Here is a 17,696-nt window from a genome sequence, read left to right as displayed (position 1 = left end):
GCCCCGCAGCACAGCCGACGGCCAATATATCTACCGATATATTGGCGCGTCGCTGTGTGTGTACGGGGCGGTCGGCCGACCGACCGTACATATGCTGCGGCGGCCGGCGGTGATTGACAGCTGAACTGGGCGGGCGGGTATACACGCCCGCCCAGTTCATGACGTCAGTCCCCGACGGATCGAGCAGTGTGTATGCTGAACACACTGCTCGATCCGTCCATAGATATATCTGCAGATCAATTGATCAGCAGATATATCTACTAGTGTGTACCCACCTATATTTCCCGGATCAGGTTCCTCCCCTTACCCTGGAGGACATTAAGGGGTATATTCAAATTAAGTTGAAAGCTGAGGTCTGTCGAAAAGAAGTCCGTTTTCGACTTTTTTAAGTCGGAAGGGATTCCGACTGATTCAATCTAACCCCAAATTATTCGACAAGTCAAGGAACTCAGCTTGTCAAAAAGTACGTGGATCGGCGGAATAGCTGCCGATCCACGTGCTTGTGTCGAAAGCGGTTTTGGCCCCCTTTTCGACCATCTCAATTCGACTTAAAAAAAAAGTCGAAGTGAGATGCGGGAGCAGAGCCCGGGAGAGCCGCGGGCAGACGGGGGGAGAGCAGCACCGGAGGATGTCACAGCCGCCGCTTAGAGCAGCGTCCAACCGGCTCCCGCAAGCGAGACCTTGGGTGGACGCGGCCTTATTGTCTAGTGTGTACCTGTGATCGCGCAGTCCCACCGGCCGTTTGTTGGGTCGTCCTGGCTACAGCGGCATACATATCAAATGAGGCCACTGACGATCTATCACGCGATATATTGTTCTATTGGTCGTGCCATCGGCTGGGGAACACATCACTTAGTGTGTGCCCAACATTAGTTTACTGGGATCGTGCACAACCTAACAGTGGCCTTTTGCTAATTACTGTCCTGCAAGACACGAGAGAATGCGCTCGTGCTCTTGTTGAATTCAGTGGGCGGAATTGAATTGTTGTATTGCGCCGTATCTCTCGTCTACAGTGACTTGGTTATGTGTTTAAAAGAAAGAAAAACACCACCCCACTAAGGTGTCCGTGGCATGCAAGACAAAATCTGACTTCCAGGATCAATGTTAATATCAGTGCTGATAAAAATTAAGCGGATGTGCCGTGTGCTGAACCTATACCCAGTGGCGTCATGAGGGGGGTGCGGGGGGTGCGGCCCGCACCCAGGTGTCACCCTTCAATGGGGTGACACCAAAAAAAGTTGTACACCCACACTCACTTCCGCCAGTTATACAGACACCCGCCCGGCCTAACTATTTTCACCTCCACGGCGCCGCCGAATCTGTACAGCCGCAATCTATAGATGCCGGGTGCAGGACATCACTCCCGTGACGTCATCGCGCACGCCGGCACCGCAGGGCAGACCATTCTGTGAGGGAGAATGGGAGTCGAGTGCATGGTGCCCACGTGGGGTGCGCCCGGCTCCCGTCTTTGCAGCTAGCGGGGTACCCGGCTCTCCTCCCTGCCTGCCACCGCCGGAGCACCGCGAGGCGCGCACAGGAGATGCGCCTGGATCTCGTCCCTGCCGCTGAAGGACCACCGCCGGGCACTTGGTTCCTGTACCTGCCGCCGCTGGAGCTGGTAGGCTTTTAAATTAAATGACAATCTCTAGTATGTTCCTCTCCAACCCAGCGTCCCAATCCCCAGTCTGTCCCTCTCCCACCCTGCATCTTCTCCCACCCAGTGTCCCAATCCCCAGTCTGTCCCTCTCCCACCCTGCATCTTCTCCCACCCAGTGTCCCAATCCCCAGTCTGTCCCTCTCCCACCCTGCATCTTCTCCCACCCAGTGTCCCAATCCCCAGTATGTCCCCCTCCCTGTCTGCATCCTCTCCCCCCCAGTGTCCCAATCCCTAGTCTGTCCCTCTCCCACCCAGTGTCCCAATCCCTAGTCTGTCCCTCTCCCACTCTGCGTCCTCTCTTACCCAGTGTCCCAATCCCTAGTCTGTCCCTCTCCCACTCTGCATCCTCTCCCACCCAGTGTCCCAATCCCTAGTCTGTCCCTCTCCCACTCTGCATCCTCTCCCACCCAGCGTCCCAATCCCCAGTATGTCCTCCCACCCTACATCCTCTCCCACCCAGTGTCCCAATCCCTAGTCTGTCCCTCTCCCACTCTGCGTCCTCTCTCACCCAGTGTCCCAATCCCTAGTCTGTCCCTCTCCCACTCTGCGTCCTCTCCCACCCAGTGTCCCAATCCCTAGTCTGTCCCTCTCCCACTCTGCATCCTCTCCCACCCAGCGTCCCAATCCCCAGTATGTCATCCCACCCTACATCCTCTCCCACCCAGTGTCCCAATCCCTAGTCTGTCCCTCTCCCACCCAGTGTCCCAATCCCTAATCTGCCCCTCTCCCACTCTGCGTCCTCTCCCACCCAGTGTCCCAATCCCAAGTCTGTCCCTCTTCCACTCTGCATCCTCTCCCACCCAGCGTCCCAATCCTCAGTATGTACTCCCACCCTGTGTCCTCTCCCAACCAGTGTCGCAATCCCTATTCTGTCCCTCTCCCACCCAGTGTCCCAATCCCTATTCTGTCCCTCTCCCACCCAGTGTCCCAATCCCTAGTCTGTCCCTCTCCCACTCTGCATCCTCTCCCACCCAGCGTCCCAATCCCCAGTATGTCATCCCACCCTACATCCTCTCCCACCCAGTGTCCCAATCCCTAGTCTGTCCCTCTCCCACCCAGTGTCCCAATCCCTAATCTGCCCCTCTCCCACTCTGCGTCCTCTCCCACCCAGTGTCCCAATCCCAAGTCTGTCCCTCTTCCACTCTGCATCCTCTCCCACCCAGCGTCCCAATCCTCAGTATGTACTCGCACCCTGTGTCCTCTCCCAACCAGTGTCCCAATCCCTATTCTGTCCCTCTCCCACCCAGTGTCCCAATCCCTATTCTGTCCCTCTCCCACCCAGTGTCCCAATCCCTAGTCTGTCCCTCTCCCACTCTGCATCCTCTCCCACCCAGCGTCCCAATCCCCAGTATGCCCCTTCCCACTCTGCATCCTCTCCCACCCAGCATCCCAATCCCCAGTATGTCCCCCTCCCACTCTGCGTCCTCTCCCACCCAGCGTCCCAATCCCCAGTATGTCCCCCTCCCACTCTGCGTCCTCTTCCACCCAGCGTCCCAATCCCCAGTATGTCCCCCTCCTACTCTGCGTCCTCTCCAATCCCAGCGTCCCAATCCCCAGTATGTCCCTCTCCCACTTTGTGTCCTCTCCCACCCAGCGTCCCAATCCCCAGTATGCCCCCTTCCACTCTGCGTCCTCTCCCACCCAGCGTCCCAATCCCCAGCATGTCCCTCTCCCACCAAGCGTCCCAATCTTCAGCATGTCCCCCTCCCACCCTGCGTCCTCTCCCACCCAGCGTCCCAATCCCCAGTATGTCCCCCTCCCACCCTGCGTCCTCTCCCACCCAGCGTCCCCATTCCCAGTTTGTCGTCCTCCCACTCTGCATCCTCTCCCACCCAGCATCTCCCCCTTCCTCTGTCCCTCTATCCATTATGTCTTTCTCCCACCCTGCATCCCCCTCTCACCTAATGCCCCCGGCCTCCTCAGTCCCTTCCTCCACCATGTGTCCTCCCTCTCACCCAGTGCCTCTTAAGGACAACCGCCTTCTGATTGACCACACCCCATTTTCGGCATCTGCCACAGTACACCATCGAGTGGACACTACCCCTTTCAATTTTCCATACCCCCACTTCAAAATCCCACTTCGATCACCGTATGTGTGTATAGGTATGTGTGTGTGTGTGTGTGTGTGTGTGTGTGTGTGTATGTATGTGTGTGTATATATATATATATATATATATATATATATATATATATATATATATATATATATATATATATATATATATATACACACACACTGATAAGAAACCGTGTGGTGTGCTACGGGAGGACGTCCGTGGGGGGTGACACCATGAGTTACCACACCGGGTGACACCAACCCTAGTGACGCCTCTGCCTATACCAGAGAGGGACGCCAACAAAGTGTCTCTAAGGGGGGATAATAAGGTGGTTGGAACATTTCCAAAACATTGGGATGAGTAGAATAACCTTCCAGATGCAGGCAGCGGCGAGGTTTCACCAATGTAGCCGCAAGAATTAATGCGGAAATATTTGGTTGGTTCTGCCTTTTCAATTATTGACGGTTTACATCTAGTGGCCAAGTCGTTGAAATCACACAGACTATTACATGTATTGCACGGTCTGAAACTGGGTGCGACTGCGTGGACCAATCCAAAACCCCGTGAGACTGCAACGCCTGACTAGTTCTCCTGCGCACAATCTCCTCACCAGTCATATTGTACCTAAAAGCAAATGCAATGTTTTCCGATGCAAACAGCTCTCACTTTTACACCAAACTGAATATTCTCTTTATTCAGTGAGCTGCATCATGTGAACGCAGTGGCAGCTAAAATCAGTATCTCCTTTTCAAAATCTCTCTGGAGGTTACAAATTACAGACTCCCAGCAAGTCGTGAGGGGATGCAGTCTCCATGTCAACGATGATAATGTCGACATCCATGATCTTAAGATGGTTGAAATGTCGACATATGGAAAATGCCGATATTTACACCATGGTCAGCACTACTTTGACCTTTAAAACAGTGTTCACATTCTCGTCATGTTGACGCTTCATTATTGTCACATGATGAATGACGGCGTAACAACTATGATGGTAAAATATACCGAGCGCAGTCGTGAAGCAGAGGGAAATGATCTTACAATAAATAGAAGTCAGAGCACAGAGAGGCATTCCAAAGCCTCTCCGCTCATTACATCATGGGGGGTCATTCTGAGTTGATCGCTCGCTAGCAGTTTTTAGCAGCCGTGCAAACGAATAGTCGCCGCCCACGGTGGAGCGTATTTTCGCTTTGCAGGAGTGCGAACGCCTGTGCAGCAGAGCGCCTGCAAAATCTTTTTGTGCAGAACAAGACCAGCCCTGTAGTTACTTATTCTGTGCGATGATTGCTGCGACGAGTGACACGGTAATGACGTCAGATACACGCCCAGCAAACACCCGGCCACGCCTACGGTTTTCCAAACATTCCCAGAAAACGGTCAGTTGACACCCAGAAACTCCCACTTCCTGTCAATCTCCTTGCGTTCAGCTGTGCGATTGGAATCGTCGCTAGAACCAGTGCAAAACAATGGACTTCATACCCGTACGACACGCGTGTGCGCATTGCAGTGCATACGCAGATTAGCCGTTTTATTCACTGATCGCTACGCAGCAAACAACGGCAGCTAGCGATCAACTCAGAATGACCCCCCCGTGTGCCTGTACAAAATGGGGCCAATTCAATTGTTTTACCCTGCAGCAACCACCAGGGGGAGCAAAATGGAGCAATTCAATTTTTGCTCAGTTTAGGCACCCAGTAGCTGTGGAGGTGATATTTTTTTTTTATTGCACAAATGGTAAATACCAAGATTCTTCTTATGTCTCAGTGGTATCTGTATTACAGAGCATTATATGAACAGGATTGTTGCTTTGATAATGGAGTAATGTATAATCGTGCGGTCTCATTTATGCAGTTTTGCCAAAATGGGTAAAAATCATGAGATCCCAGTCACGACATTAAGTGGCACAGACGGTAGGGGGAGGTCTCATTCAGGGGTTGGTATCGGAATCCCGGCGGTCAGAATACTGACAGTGACATTGCGATGTGGAGGATCCAGACATCTGGTGGGTAAGCGGCGTAACTTACCGCAGCCTGACCTTAACCCCCCCCCTCCCCAATCCTAACCTTGCCCCCGCTGCCTAAACCTACCTCCCACACACACCGCAGCCTGATCCTAAAACCCAGTCCAGCATACTTTTGATCAGTATGCCGGCATTCTGACACTTGATGCGACCTTGCCAGGCAACTGTAAAGGACACAGCTTTCTCACAATATTCATTTTTTGCATCTGTGTTTTAAATATAGTTTGTGCACTAAAATAGATTTATAATCATTATAAATAAAAGGTAATCGTTCCATAGAGTAAATGAATTGTGTATCTATAAAGATCAAACCCGAGACTTTTACTTGCCAACTATTCGGTCAGATCAGGGGGCTGCGAAGCCTGTAGTTAGCCAGTCGTCTTGTGTGATCACTTACAGAAGTGCCTTCTATGGGAGTATCAGTATGTTGGAGTGCAGACGTGTCAAACTGGCTGCCCGCATGTGGTCCACAAACTATACTTTTGTGGCCCAAGTTTATTTATTTTTTAAAAACAAACCAAAAAACAATGGAACGCGGCCCACCACCACCAGATGAGTTACTGTTGGCCCTTCTGCCGTGATCAGCATTCACCGTTCTGTACATGCACGAGAAGATAGGGATAGAGGATGGGGAAGTGTCCATGGGGGGAGCTGCGCAGATCTCGGCCCCCCACCGTATCCCGCCTGCTCATCGCTTTTAGCACTGAAGCCGTCACGCCCTGTATGTGTGTGTTCCTGACTGCCCTGTGTACCCAGCTGTCCTAATTGCAGGAGGATTCTTCTGGAATCTGGATAGAAAACAAAGAAGGTAAATTGGGCCCACAGTAGTAGATCAGCTGGTGTAAAATGTGATATAAAAACTAGTGATGAGCGGATTCGGTTTTACTCGGTTATACTCTGTTCTCAAAACCGAATCTTATTGGCTATCCAAAACACGTGACATCAGTGAGCCAATAAGATTTGGTTTTGAGAACCGAGTAAAACCGAATCCGCTCATCACTAATAAAAACGCGTTTCACAGCTTGAATCAACCGTCAGCAGTTTCCGCAGTCATACTTACTAAGGAAACCGCTGACAGGTGATTCAGGCAGGGAAACGCGTTTTTAGATCACATTTTACACCAGCTGATCTACTACTGTGGAGAACACGATCCTGGCAATCTCTCGAAGACTTCTGTGATATCCTCCAGACATGGCTTCATAAAAGGGATTCAGCTCCAGAGCCAGGGGTCCAGGAGTTGCATCAGAGGAAGGACGTGGTAAATTTTCTCTAATTATTTATGACATGGCCATGTTCTAAAGGCCCACACACACTTGCCGATAAAATGAGCGATGTCACTCATCTTCCCCCTCCCTGAGCAACGTCGCTCATTTTATCGGCAAGTGTGTATGCCCGTCAGCGATGACCGATGCGCGGCCCCACGGGTTGGCATTGATCGGCGCTGTCGCCAGTGCATGCATGCAGGATCTGGACTGTTGTCCACGACCTGCATGCAGGGCTGGCAGAGGCGTGACGTCACTGAGCGATAAGAGCGGTCATATCACTCAGTGTGTACAGTCGGCCGCCGACAGGCCGGCCCGGGAGGGGAAACATTAGATGACGTCGCTCACAGAGCGACATCGTCTAATGTGTACGGACCTTAAGATCTTACTAACAAATAAGCTTATAATAACTAATTAACAACTAAGCCTCTAATTCTACACGTTTTTGCATGAAAACTTCTCTATCTTTTCTTAAATGGAACTATAAGACTAACACCTACTTCAAGAATTGGATACAAACTATCTAACCTGGTGTGCTTCTGCATGAAAGCTTCATTTGTTGCGCTAACAGAATTGAAAAATAGCTGTTTAAAAATAGAATATAAAATATCCATACCGAGAGATCTCTATACAGTTGCAAGAAAAAGTATGTGAACCCTTTGGAATTTCCTAGATTTGTGCATAAATTGGTCATAAAATGTGTTCTGATCTTCATCTAAGTCACAACAATAGACAAACACAGTCTGCTGAAACGAATACCACACAAGCAATTATATGTTCTCATGTTTTTATTAAACACACCATGTAAACATTCACAGTGCAGGGTGGACAAAGTATGTGAACCCCTAGGCTAATGATATCTCCAAGAGCTAATTTGAGTCAGGAGTCAGCCAACCTGGAGTCCAATCAATGAGATGAGATTGGAGGTGTTGGTTAAAGCTGCCCTGCCCTATAAAAACACACACACCAGTTTTGAGTTTGCAATTCTCAAGAAGCATTGCCTGATGTGAACCATGCCTCGCAGAAAAAAGCTCTCAGAAGACCTACGATTAAGAAAGGGTTACAAAAGTATCTCTAAAAGCCTTGATGTTCATCAGTCCACGGTAAGACAAAGTGTCTATCAATGGAGAAAGTTCAGCACTGTTGCTACTCTGCCTAGGAGTGGGCGTCCTGTAAAGATGACTGCAAGAGCACAGCGCAGAATGCTCAATGAGGTAAAGAAGAATCCTAGAGTGTCAGCTAAAGACTTAGAGAAATCTCTGGCACATGCTAACATCTCTGTTGACAAATCTACCATACGTAAAACACTGAACAAGAATGGAGTTCATGGGAGGATACCATGGAGGAAGCCACTGCTGTCCAAAAAAATAATTGCTGCACGTTTGAAGTTTGCAAAAGAGCACCTGAATGTTCCACAGCACTACTGGCAAAATATTCTGTGGACAGATGAAACCAAAGATGAGTTGTTTGGAAGGAACACACAACACTAGTGTGGAGAAAAAAAGGCACAGTACACCAACATCAAAACCTCATCCCAACTGTGAAGTATGGTGGAGGGGGAATCATGGTTTGGGGCTGCTTTGCTGTCTCAGGGCCTGGACAGATTTCTATCAGACAGAAAAATGAATTCCCAAGTTTATCAAGACATTTTGCAGGAGAACTTATGGCCATCTGTCCACCAATTGAAGCTCAACAGAAGATGGGTGATGCAACAGGACAACGACCCAAAGTACAGAAGTAGATCAACAACAGAATGGCTTGAACAGAAGAAAATACGCCTTCTGGAGTGGCCCAGTCAGAGTCCTGACCTCAACCCGATTGAGATGCTGTGGCATGACCTCGAGAGTGATTCATACTAGACAACCCAAGAATTTTGCTGAACTGAAACCATTTTGTAAAGAGGAATGGTCCAAAATCCCCCCTGAACGTTGTGCAGGTCTGATATGCAACTATTGGAAACGTTTGGTTGAGGTTATTGCTGCCAAAGGAGGGTCAACCAGTTATTAAATCCAAGGGTTCACATACTTTGTCCACCCTGCACTGTGAATGTTTACATGGTGTGTTCAATAAAAACATGAGAACATATAATTGCTTGTGTGGTATTAGTTTCAGCAGACTGTATTTGTCTATTGTTGTGACTTAGATGAAGATCAGGACACATTTTATGACCAATTTATGCACAAATCCAGGAAATTCCAAAGGGTTCACATACTTTTTCTTGCAAATGTATATTGAGAACGGATACCATGTATATGCTGAGCATTGTATAAAAGGACTTTTTTTCTTGGATGTATAGGGTGGTTGTTTTTTTGTGTACATGTAAAAACAATGTATGTTTAATAGCAGATTATGGGGTACATTCAAGTCGGGTCCATTCCGACATGCATTTGTCGGAATGGACCCGACAAGCCCTATTCAAATGAGCGGCCAAATCAGACTGTCGGTTTTGTCCGCTCACGGTGTCCCGTCCTGCTGCTGCTATCGGCTACCCGAGGTAGCTGTCAACGGCGGCAGGGGGGGTGGGGGGGTAGGGGGACACTCGTTAGCGGCGGCCAGGGAGAGGTAACTGCAGCAGCCTGGGGTACCTGTCAGGCGGCGGGTGACGCCGTCAGCGGCGGCGGGGGGACACATCAGCGGCGGCCAGGTAGAAGTAACTGCAGCAGCCGGGGGTACCCGTCAGGCGGCGTGGGACGCTGTCAGCGGCGGCGGTGGACACATCAGGATTAATATAAAAGTTATCACTAATTTTGACCAACTGGAAGATATTGAGAGTGTTTCTTTTTTATTGATTTTATATGGAAAATTAAATGAAAAGAAAAAATAAGGATAAATAAATAAAAAAATTTTTTTTTAGATATATTGCTGTTTGCCAGCGCTTTTTATTTATCTTTTCTGTTTTCTTATATAAAAGGGTTGAATACTCCCTGTTATAATACAGAGCAGCAGGCAAATAGATATCGATTTATACATATATTATATTTAATTGGCGCCAGGTGACATTTTGTTCTTTGATCCATCTATAAATGTGTGACAGGCTCTTTACATAAAGCTATGATCAGGGTATCATGCAACAATAACATTTCATGTGATGGTCTCCGGATTCCATGTGCTCTACTGGCTGCTCCCTCAGTACGTCCTACACTGTACGATCCCCCCTTCTCGGTACGTCCTACACTGTACGATCCCCCCTCCTCGGTACATCCTACACTGTACGATCCCCCCTCCTCGGTACGTCCTACACTGTACGATCCTACCATCCCTCCTCAGTTTATCCTACACTGTACGATCCCCCCTCCTCGGTACATCCTACACTATACGATCCCCCCTCCTCGGTACATCCTACACTGTACGATCCCCCCTCCTCGGTACGTCCTACACTGTACGATCCTACCATCCCTCCTCGGTACATCCTACACTGTACGATCCCCCCTCCTCGGTACATCCTACACTGTACGATCCCCCCTCCTCGGTACGTCCTACACTGTACGATCCTACCATCCCTCCTCGGTACATCCTACACTGTACGATCCCCCCTCCTCGTTACATCCTACACTGTACGAAACCCCCCCTCGGTTCGTCCTACACTGTACGATCCCCCCTCCTCGGTACGTCCTACACTGTACGATCCCCCCTCCTCTGTACGATCCTCCCATCCCTCCTCGGTACATCCTACAGACATCCTACACTGTACGATCCCCCCTCCTCGTTACATCCTACACTGTACGATCCCCCCATCCCTCCTCGGTACATCCTACACTGTACGATCCCCCCATCCCTCCTCGTTACATCCTACACTGTTCAATCCCCCCATCCCTCCTCAGTACATCCTACACTATACGATCCCCCCCATCCCTCCTCGGTACATCCTACACTGTACAATCCCCCCTTCTCAGTACATCCTACACTGTACAACCCCCCCTCCTCGGTATATCCTACACTGTACGATCCCCCCTTCTCAGTACATCCTACACTGTACAACCCCCCCCCCCCCTCCTCGGTATATCCTACACTGTACGATCCCCCCCTCCTCAGTACATCCTATACTATACGCTCCTCCCATCCCTCCTCGTTACAACCTACACTGTACTATCCCCCCTCCTCGTTACAGCCTACACTGTACGAAACCCCCCCTCCCTCCTCGGTACGTCCTACACTGTACGATCCCCCCCATCCCTCCTCGGTACATCCTACACTGTACGATCCTCCCATCCCTCCTCGGTACATCCTCCACTGTACGATCCCCCCATCCCTCCTCGGTACATCCTACACTGTACGATCCCCCCTCCTCGGTACATCCTACACTGTACGATCCCCCCTCCTCGGTACATCCTACACTGTACGATCCCCCCTCCTCGTTACATCCTACACTGTACGAAACCCCCCCTCCCTCCTCGGTACGTCCTACACTGTACGATCCCCCCATCCCTCCTAGGTACATCCTACACTGTACGATCCCCCCATCCCTCCTCGTTACGTCCTACACTGTACAATCCCCCCCTCCTCTGTACAGCCTCCACTGTATGATCCCCCCATCCCTCCTCGGTACATCCTCCACTGTACGATCCCTCCATGGTACATCCTACACTGTACGATCCCCCCTCCTCGGTACATCCTCCACTGTACGATCCCTCCTCTGTACATCCTACACTGTACGATCCCCCCATCCCTCCTCGGTACATCCTACACTGTACGATCCCCCCTCCTCGGTACATCCTACACTGTACGATCCCCCCTCCTCGGTACATCCTACACTGTACGATCCCCCCTCCTCGGTACATCCTACACTGTACGATCCCCCCTCCTCGGTACATCCTACACTGTACGATCCCCCCTCCTCGGTACATCCTACACTGTACGATCCCCCCTCCTCGGTACATCCTACACTGTACGATCCCCCCTCCTCGGTACATCCTACACTGTACGATCCCCCCTCCTCGGTACATCCTACACTGTACGATCCCCCCTCCTCGGTACATCCTACACTGTACGATCCCCCCTCCTCGGTACATCCTACACTGTACGATCCCCCCTCCTCGGTACATCCTACACTGTACGATCCCCCCTCCTCTGTACATCCTACACTGTACGATCCCCCCTCCTCGGTACATCCTACACTGTACGATCCCCCCTCCTCGGTACATCCTACACTGTACGATCCCCCCTCCTCGGTACATCCTACACTGTACGATCCTCCCCCCTCCTCGGTACATCCTACACTGTACGATCCTCCCCCCTCCTCGGTACATCCTACACTGTACGATCCCCCCTCCTCGGTACATCCTACACTGTACGATCCCCCCTCCTCGGTACATCCTACACTGTACGATCCCCCCTCCTCGGTACATCCTACACTGTACGATCCCCCCTCCTAGGTACATCCTACACTGTACGATCCCCCCTCCTCGGTACATCCTACACTGTACGATCCTCCTTCCTCGGTACATCCTACACGGTACGATCCCCCCTCCTCGGTACATCCTACACTGTACGATCCTCCTTCCTCGGTACATCCTACACTGTACGATCCCTCGGTACATCCTACACTGTACGATCCCCCCTCCTCGGTACATCCTACACTGTACGATCCCCCCTCCTCGGTACATCCTACACTGTACGATCCCCCCTCCTCGGTACATCCTACACTGTACGATCCCCCCTCCTCGGTACATACTACACTGTACGATCCCCCCTCCTCGGTACATACTACACTCAGTGATCGCAAAATACGCGCTATAGCGCGTTTTTACGCGCTACAGGAAGAGACGTACCCGGTTTTAAAAAATTAGCGGGTCCCATAGGACGCGCTGTGTATCACTGCACCAATAGGAGACTCTGTCTTCCCATCCAATCACCGCCGCGCCTCCTCATCCAATCGCCGCCGCATCTCTCTATCCGCATGCACCCAGAAGGCCCCGCCCCCTACACCGCGCACACACATCACACCGGGGGCAAGATGCTCCGCTGAAGCTGGTCTTCTATAAGTCCTCTTGTGGCGGTGCGGCCCGCCTCCCCCCCCGATCACCCGCTGGAGCCTCAAGGGAGCCGGACAGAGTGAGGACGCCCCCCCCCGCCGATCACCCGCTGGAGCTTCACGGAGCCGGACAGAGTGAGGACGCCCCCCCCCCGCCGATCACCCGCTGGAGCTTCACGGGAGCCGGACAGACAGTGAGGACGGCTCTGCGGCGCGCTACACACTGTGCTGCGGGGATGTTGAACGCCGGTGACCGGGGACTGTGCTTGCTGTGCGGAGGGGTGAGCTGGACTTGCGGTGGCGGCTGGGGGGCTGCTCATATCGGTGGGATGGCGGAGATGGGGGCTGCATGGCGCCTGCAAACATGTGTTAAACGCAACATTTTTGTGGTATGGAGTGGGGGTGAGGCGAGAGGGTGACAGTGCTGCTGGGCTCTGCAGCATACAGGACCCTTGATACAACCACTGGATTCGAGTCATGCTGCCTGTAATTTATGTGCTGACTGATCAACTTCAGTGACACTCACTGTTCTGGCTGCCTTTGTTGGTTACTGCTGGTTGCTGTTGGTTACTGCTGGTTGCCGCTGGTTACTGTAAAAGCAGCCAGTACAGTGATTGTCACTGAAGTTGATCAGTCAGCACATAAATTACAGGCAGCATGACTCAAATCCAGTGGTTGTACCAAGTGTCCGAAGTCGTCGTCAGGATGTTGGCATTTAGTATACCGACACCAGCATCCCGATCGCAGCAAAGCCGACAAGAGTGACGAGTGCAGAGGGTACCCTAACCTCCCACCCCTAACCCTCCGTTTCCCGCAGCCTAAACCTAACCCACCCCCTTAGTGCCTAACACTTATACCCCCCCCCCCCCTCTGCAGCCTAACCCTCCCCAACACCATATCCTAACCCCCCCCCCCCCCCTTCCCACCCGCACGCTAAACCAGTGGCGGCAGTGCATACTTCCCTTCAGGATCCTGACTGTCAGGATATCGTTGCCGGGATCCTGATCACCTCTGGATGCCAGTGTTGGTATTGTGGCTGCTGTCAGGATTCCGGCATCGGTATTACGGCTGCTGGGATCCCGACAGCCAGGATCCTGAATGCATACTTCCGATATGATAACAGCCCAGCAGCATTGTCACCCTCCCTCCCCCACAACACTTTTGTAGTGTCTAAATCCAGTCTGGGGCTCTATTATAGCGGCACCATAAAGCCATTACATATAGAAAATGTATTATTTAATAATGTTGTCCTGTTTTTTAATCATATAATTGTTAAGTGCTCTACCTGGCGCAATGTGAATAACGTGCTCTGCCTGGCGCAATGTGAATAACGTGCTATACCTGGCGCAATGTGTATAACGTGCTCTACCTGGTGCAATGTGTGGCGCAATGTGTATAACGTGCTCTACCTGGTGCAATGTGTGGCGCAATGTGTATAACGTGCTCTACCTGGTGCAATGTGTGGCGCAATGTGTATAACGTGCTCTACCTGGTGCAATGTGTGGTGCAATGTGAATAACGTGCTCTCCTTGGCTCAGTGTGTATAGGAGGTTCTACCTGGTGCAATGTGTATAAGCGGCACTACTGTGTGGAATAATGTGAATTGGTACTATTATGTGACCACGCCCCTACCCCACGAAGCTACGCCCCTAAAAAATTCCAGCGCGCCTTCGGCGCGCACTGTCACAGTTTTCAGTCTCAGTGCGGGAGAACCAATTCTCTTTCTGCCACAAGGTCACCAAAATGTCTAAGTACATCTAAAGTGCGGGGTGTCCTGTATGCTACACAGCCCAGCAGCATCGTCACCCCATCCTCCCCCTTGCACCCCTTTTGTAGTGTCCAAATCAAGTTTGTGTTTTTATGTTTGAATCATTAATAAGACTAATTAAAACCTTCATTCCGATGGGACCCAGAAAAGGACAAGTAGGACCCCAATTTTTAAAAGTGAGGGGTCCCTGGGACCCACTTTTTTTTGGTCTTAGCGCGATCACTGTACACTGTACGATCCCCCCTCCTCGGTACATCCTACACTGTACGATCCCTCGGTACATCCTACACTGTACGATCCCCCCTCCTCGGTACATACTACACTGTACGATCCCCCCTCCTCGGTACATCCTACACTGTATGATCTGGGTACATCCTGTACAAACTCCCCTCCTTGGTACATCCTACACCGGGGGTAATTCAGACCCGATTGCTGCTGTGTGTTTCCGCACAGGGGGCGATCAGGTCTGAACTGCGCATACGTATGCACCACAATGCGCAGGCGTGACGGTCCGCAGTGACAGGGAGCGCCGGTCAGCGACGGGATGGTGCAAGAAATTCAATTGCACCGGCAAACGCAAGACGACTGACAGGAAGAGGACGTTTGTGGGCGTCAACTGACCGTTTCTAGGAAATGTCCGGAAAAACGCAGGAGGGACCCGGCGTTTTGTGGGAGGATTCATGACGTCATCTTTGGCCCCGATCATCGCAGCGGGTAAGTCCTGAGCTGTGCAGAGACTGCTCTTTATGCAGTTCTCCTGCAAATGCGAACGCACACCCGCATACACAAAAAACCCTCCCCCTGTAGGCGGCGACTACCTGAACGCAGGACAGCAAAAATCACTGCCCAGCGATCAGGTCTGAATTACCCCCACTGACAATCTCCCCTCCTCGGTATATCCTACATAGCATGATCCCCATCCCCCTCCCCCACCGGGACAGCAGGAGACCGGATACACACAATGGGGGTCATTCCGACCCGATCGTTCGCTGCAGTTTCTCGCAGCGCAGCGATCGGGTCGGAACTGCGCATGCGCCAGCACATGTCAGCCGTCGTTACCTACCGATCACCTCTGAGGCAGAGGCGGTCGCTGGGCGGGAAGGGGCTGGACGGCGGTGTTAAGCTGCCGTTTAGGGGGCGTGGTCCGGCCAACACAGGCGTGGCCGGACCATTGGGGGGGCGGGCCACGGCGGCTGCGTGACGTCAAACGCAGCCGCTGCAGGCCAGGGAGCGACGAGTAGCTCCCAGCCAGCACGCTAAAGCTGCGCTGGTCGGGAACTACTCTTGAAGTGCAAAGGCATCACTGCTGTGCGATGCCTTTGCACTTCTGCGTAAGGAGCACGGGGGGCAGCACTGACATGCGGGGCGGACTAGCCCTGTGCTGGGCATCCCCCCTCATGTCAGTGTGAATGACCCCCAATGTACAGAGAAAGCCACCACCGCTGTATCCTGGTGCAAACACCCTTCAGGGAAAACACCTTCATGTGCGAGCAGACAACATCCATCATTACTGAGGCGTGTCTCTGCAGGACAGGTCAAGTCCCGACAGCGAGGATGGGCGTCCCGTCCTGCAGCTCCCTAACGCAGAGTCAGCGTACCCAGCCAGCCCCACTCAGTACCCCCGGCCTCCTGCACTGAGCGGCCACGCAGGTAACACACGGCATGCTTCCATATAGGGGCACATCTAATAACACACCCGGGACATGTCATCACATATGTGCACCTACTGTACTTACTACAGTAACATACCCCTATATCTATGTACACACATCCCGCGCACCGCCAGCGCTATCTGCACCTACACAGAATGGAGGAGCCCCCGACTCACCTCGTATATTGAGGGGGGGGGGGGGTCACACACACAGTGTGTGTGTGTGTGTGTGTGTGTGTGTGTGTGTGTGTGTGTGTATGTATGTATGTATATATATATATACATACACACACATATATACACAAACAGTATATATATATATATATATATACATACATACATACACACAGTATATATACACACACAGGTAGTGCACAGGGTGACCTATACAGAGGCCAGTGTGTATACAATGGGATGTACCACCCCACATGCCCCACTGTATACACCCTGGGGTGCTGCCGCTGAGGGACCCGCACAGGGCGGCCAGCCAGTGATAGGATGACACAGGAACATAATGGACGCCTCCCTATGGCATGCTGCACACATACATGTACTGGTAATGATGCCCCCTGTACACGCACGCGTGTAATGTAATCTAAAAGGTGGGGTGCGGGCACCCGGCGACCCCCCCATCCGCACCCCCGGGCCCCGCGCTCACCTGGTAGCGGCCGCTTCTCTCTCCTCACTCTCCCCATCAAACTCCCCACACTTTCTCAGCCTAACCTGACAGCTGGACAGCCACCGCCTCCACAGCGGCCGCGTCCCCTGATTGGCCAGCCGCGCTTCCGTCTCCGTTCTCATTGGGAGAAACAAACAAGGACGGCTGAGGGAAGCCGAAGGGGCAGCAGGCCATTGGCTGCCGGGTATACGCGTCCGGATAGGGGAGTGTCCATGTTCGTGTACTGTCACAGCAGCGCTTGCAGCAAGGCCACGTTCGGTTGAGGTGCGAGGAGTGACGTGTCCATTCCTGCAAGGCGCGCGGGGCTGGGGAGGGGAGACAGCGCCACCAGGCGGGGAGGAGGAGGAATACCGCACACGGTCAATGTCAGGGCTGTCCCCGAGTGCTGTGGGGGAGACAGCGCCACCAGGCGTCGGAGAGTGCTCATTACATGTTATCCTGACCATACTGTAGGAGGTGCTGCTCACATTTGGGGGCGGGGGTGGGGGATTTATCAAGCATTTCTAAAGGGGAGAAGAAGAGGTGTTGCCCATAGCAATCAGAGCAACTCTGCACTAGTCCTACACTTGATACCAGTGCTGTAACTAGACATTTTGGTGCCCTGTGCCAGAAAGGGAATTGGTGCTGTCCC

The 17,696-nt window shown here is 52.0% G+C and overlaps 1 protein-coding gene across 2 annotated transcripts in view; it reads right to left on the bottom strand.

Annotated features, from left to right (window-relative positions):
• Positions 1-17,195, bottom strand: part of STT3A (STT3 oligosaccharyltransferase complex catalytic subunit A) — a 32,832-nt gene extending 15,637 nt beyond the window's left edge. The window contains exon 1 of one of the 2 annotated variants that reach the window (XM_063943781.1): positions 17,110-17,195. The gene's annotated coding sequence lies outside the window, so the exon portion shown is untranslated. Of the gene's footprint in view, positions 1-17,044 lie in introns of both variants that reach the window. The other variant, XM_063943780.1, reaches the window with a different exon arrangement.
• Between the last annotated feature and the right edge of the window lie 501 nt (positions 17,196-17,696).

The sequence above is a fragment of the Pseudophryne corroboree genome, chromosome 10, assembly GCF_028390025.1.
Source record: "Pseudophryne corroboree isolate aPseCor3 chromosome 10, aPseCor3.hap2, whole genome shotgun sequence".
NCBI classification, from domain to species: domain Eukaryota; kingdom Metazoa; phylum Chordata; class Amphibia; order Anura; family Myobatrachidae; genus Pseudophryne; species Pseudophryne corroboree.
This window is presented reverse-complemented; position numbering and strand designations above follow the sequence as displayed.